Source organism: Lathyrus oleraceus, chromosome 3 (genome assembly GCF_024323335.1).
Source record: "Lathyrus oleraceus cultivar Zhongwan6 chromosome 3, CAAS_Psat_ZW6_1.0, whole genome shotgun sequence".
In the NCBI taxonomy this organism is placed as follows: Eukaryota; Viridiplantae; Streptophyta; class Magnoliopsida; order Fabales; family Fabaceae; genus Lathyrus; species Lathyrus oleraceus.
In genome coordinates this window covers 438,641,383-438,646,433 of record NC_066581.1, presented here as the reverse complement: position 1 = coordinate 438,646,433, position 5,051 = coordinate 438,641,383, and positions in this window count along the sequence as shown.

Sequence of the window (5,051 nt, the reverse complement as noted above, 5' to 3'; positions counted from 1 at the left end):
TCTCTCCACCAAAATCGTCCAAAATGTCACAACCTTCTGTCTCCACTCCAAGCAAATCCTCCAAAGAGTAAGAAAACCCTAAAAATATTGGCAATGAGATAGATCTATATGATGTTATCACTGATTTTGTTCCTCTCTCAATCGTTCATGTCCATGAAACCCCCATGAGAAAGGCCTGATCTTCATCTTCAAAAAAATCAAGCCTACTAAAGTAAGTATCCCTTCCACTCCCTCCATAACTGCGAGAAATATGAATGATCCCGAACCTCCCAATGGTGTGAATGAGGTCATAGATTGATTATCTAAAGGGGAATATAGGCAATATAATGGAGATGCTCAAGGTTTTGACAACCAGGATAGATACTCCTCAATTGACAGTTATCTCCAAAAATTTTGGTGCTATAGTTGATCCCCGACCTTCTAGAAGGGTACCTTCCACGTGGCCATAGTTTTCCTTACTACCAAACTACTCACAGCCATATGAGAACACCACAGGCATTAGAAATTCTACTCAATACGTGGTACCTTTATGTCTCATCACTGACGTGCAACCAATCGTACATACTGTTTCACAACCTTAGTTTGAGGATCCTCGCCTTGTATATCATGTTACAAATTCTCTAGATAAAGATGATGAAAAGAAAATATGAGGTCAAAGGTATAATGGATATTTATCAAAATCTTGAAAATATATTAAGGAAAATAAAATGAGATAAAGTCTTTGGTGTTACTACCAGAGAGATGTGCCTGGTATCGGGTCTTGTAATTCCTACTAAATTCAAGACTTCAGACTTTGATAAGTACAAGGGCCATTCATGCCCTAAAATCGATCAGATTATGTACTCGAAAGATAGCAGCCAACATCGAGAATGATAAACTGATGATACACTACTTTAAAGACAACTCAAGTGGTGCCTCCTCGAAGTGGTATATGGGCCTTGATCAAATCAATATCCACAACTTTCAAGACCTGTATGATGCTTTCATAAAGCATTACAAATACAACATGGATATGGCACCAGATAGACGATAGTTGAAAAATATGTCTCAGGGAGATAATGAGTCTTTCAAAGAATATGTGCAACGTTTGAGGGAGTTGGCCTCTCAAGTGGAACCACTTTTTACTAAAAAAGAGCTAGTTAATTTGTTTGTGGTGTCATACCCTAATTTTTAATCCTAAGATCCCATATTTAATTTGCATTTTTGCATAAAAGCAAGGTCACACCTTGGCCCTTCCTTTTACCATCTTTGGCTTTGCTTCTTGCAAGGATCACCAAACACCTCTTTGTTTTGTTTTACTTTTGTGATTCATTGTTTATACAATCACTAATCAAAATACCAAAAAACATTTGTCTTGTTTCCCTTTAAGTTTATTGTACAAGGTAGGGCTCTTTAAATCAAAAGTATCTCAAAGTTTTGTGGCTTACTTCTCAAGGAAAGTCAAAAGGTTCATGTGTTTATTTCCATGCCTTCTTCAACAAGAAACTTCAAGATTTGAACATTTTAATCAAGATACAATCAAGGAAACCTTATTTTGATCTCACATGATTATGCATGTGCTTTGAAGTGCGATAAAATTCCAAGTGCACAAGCTTGTTCCAAGGGGTTTGGCCTAAAAGTCAACATTTTGAAGTCAAATTTCCAAAGATTACAACTCCTTCAATTCTCAACATTTTTTAATGCCCCTTTTTGCATATGAATCTTATCAACATCCTTTATAACTTATATTTCATGATAATAGCAAATTATCCTTGGAAGATCATCAATAGTTTGGACACATTATAGGTCATTTGTGGACTTAGTGAAATTTGACCTAATTTCAAGTGACTTTTTTCCAACTTTCAAGGATAATAACTTCTTAAATTTTTAACATATGAAGCTGATTATTTTTACACAATTCCATTGGTGATACACTCTACAGGTTTGCTTCAAGGACCAAGGTCAAATTATTCTTGGAAGGTCATGGAATTCATTGGGACATTATAGGTCATTTTCAGCCATGAAGCACTCAAATTTTTGTAAGTTATGAACTAGTATTTTATGACAACTTCAACACACCATAACTTTATGCTCAAATATCCAAATGAAACATTTCTTGGCTCATTGTAATCTTTTCCTTGATGTTAACACATTGCTAAAAGAATGGAATCAAAAAGCCTATTGAGTAGGATGCCCAATTGAGTTGAACATGGTGACTTGAAACTGAAGAAATCACCATTGCCCGAAATTTGATCATGACTAAACTCAATTCCAAGCCAAATTAGAAAGTGTTTTGGTCCTAAACATGATTAATCAAGTCTCTAGAAGATAATTGACACTTAAAACACATCATTTGACTGAGTTTTGAGGAGTTTCAAGTCATATTTTTCACACACTTGGATCAAATTCGTTTTACACGAATTCTGCATCATTCCACACATATTTGGATCCAAACATATTCCCTATAAATAGAGGAGTCTATGGCCTTCATTTGAAAGCTTTGTAGAGCCAAGAAATCCATGATGCAACTTGAAATATTTCCAGAAAATTCAACTATCGTGTTTTGAGTTTCAGCCAGTTTCAATCCATTTTATTGATTCTATTAGCTCCATTGGCATCCTCTGAAACTTTTGTAACAATTCCCAAGCTCTGAGACCTTCTGAATTGCTCCAACCAGATTGAGCTTCATTAACTTTTGATCACCATCTAGACAAGGTATTCTGAGCATCATTTGAAATCAAACAAGTTACCACAATGTAGTCCTTCACTCTCTGATGCTTTCCCCTAACTTATCTGGTGTTGACTGATCGTGTTCATAACTTAATTTTATTTTTCATGACTTGCTTGTTTCTGAAACTTCATTGAAATTCCCTCTACTCAGTTCACATAAATGAATTTGAGGCATAAGGTTGAATTCGAGATGAGAAGAGGATCACGATGGTGGTGGTCTCATGTCTTGATGTTACCAAATGATGAAACTCCAGTGTGAGCTCATCGAAGAAGATTATCGGAGTATTTCTCAGGTGGTATGAGTTTGGGCCACACACGTTGGCATTTAAAAATGTTTTGATTGGTTAAATTCAAACTGGATCCTGTGTTCTGATTGTAGTGTATTCCATTGTGCTTCTCATCATTTGGAGTGTTGGATCTGCCACGTTAATTAATGAGGCATGATCCAACGCTCCTGATTTTTTCTGAATTTAATTATTTTTCTTTTATTATTTGAAATTTCTTTTTCTTTAAAAATTCATAGTAATTTTATTTTTTATCCAAAAAATCCCAAAATAATTTCTAAAATTCTATTTTATTTTTCTTCATCTGACTTTTATTTTTGCACATTTTATTTTGTTGATTTTCTATTTTTTTATGAATTTTATCTTTTCTCCTTTGTTTTAATTGGTTTAAAAATACTTTTCTGCCTTCTAAAATTCTGAAAATTTTATTATATGTTTCTCAATTTATTTACAACCTTCCATAATTTTCTTTGCCATTTATTTGGTGTTTTGAAGGATTTTGTGGATTTTCCATTTTTATTTCTATTTTAAAAATCATTTAAAAATACCTTTAATGCATTTTTATATCATTTAATTGAATTTTAAATTTGTTTAACCTTGTGGACTTCTGTTGGCCTTGGATCATGATGATTGTGACTTCAAGTTTCATCAAACTAAATGGACATTGGGTGTTGATGGGGTGAAAACCCTAATCCACCAAAATGGATGATTTATTTTGATGATTACTTGATCAAATTTGTGATTCAATTTGGGTGTGGCCTCCCTTGTCCCCTTTCTTCTTTATCCCTTTCTTTTCCTTTTGATCAATTGAATGGATTTGTGTTCATCTTGTTCATGATGTGTGGATTGGTTCTTGATCAACTTTCATCATTTCAAATCTACCTTCAAAGTAATCATGAATCATTTAAGGTACTTTAGATTGATGAATAAGTTTGTCTTAAGTGTCATTAAATGTGGATTGAAATGATGGACCATCCTCCTAGCCTTTGTGCTTGATCATCCCTTTTCTTTTCATTTTTTCTTGTGTGGCATGGCTTTAGGAGAATGATTTACATATCATTTCTCTATCATGTATTAACACAAATATCATTATTGACCAGCCTCAAATAGTTGTGACTTCTACATAAGTCCAATTACGATTGCTTCACATAGCGCTAAATTTGTTCAAAAGCAATGACATATTTATAAGTGAGATTGTAAGTCTCTTGTTCCTCATGGTATTGTATGAAGATGTTGCTCATTTTCTATTTGTGAGACCTAGTGGCATACTTGTTGATCTTTATTCAAGTTGGAGCCCTTCTCACAAATAATGTATAAGCTCATATCTTCATGCTTGTGAATGGATAGTTGATTGTTCTCCCAAAAATGACCAAAGACATCTTTTCATCTTCACTAACATCTTTTACTAACACTTTACTTGTATTAACTTTTACTTCAAAGTCATTTACCTTTATGCCTTTTTTATGTCATTTATTTTTATGCTTAATGTTTAGCATTTCATATCATATTATTTGTGCTTATGTCATGTTGTTCTTTGATCTTTTGGACCTCTATTTATATCATTGTTAAGAATGCATTAATAAAAAGGAAATTTTTTCTCCTAACTCATGGACTTGTGGTTACTATCCTTGGCATCCTCGTGGAGTTATGGACTTAGAACTAGGATCTTGACCCTTGCTTTGGAATTTGTGGCTTAAGACCTTGGAACTCATTTGATGCCTATGACTTTGGATTTCTTTATGAAGACTTGGCTTGGTCACTTTGGATTCATCTGAGGCATGGATTACAATTTGCTTATTTTGTTTGCTTGAGGCTTAATTCAAAGGTGGAAATTCTAGCGTGACTCATGTCATAAATATTGTTATCTCTTGGTTAGATCTTTCTTCTATAGCTTTTACTTTATGCTGTAAGATAGTCTCTTCTTCTCCCCCCCCCCCCCCCCCCCCCTTCTTTAATTTACAAAATCCTCCTTCTTTTTCAAGACCTTCTTGTTTTAAACTTGGACCTTTTTTTTCTCAATAAACCTTGACTTTTGTCAAGTGATTTACAAATCCTTTT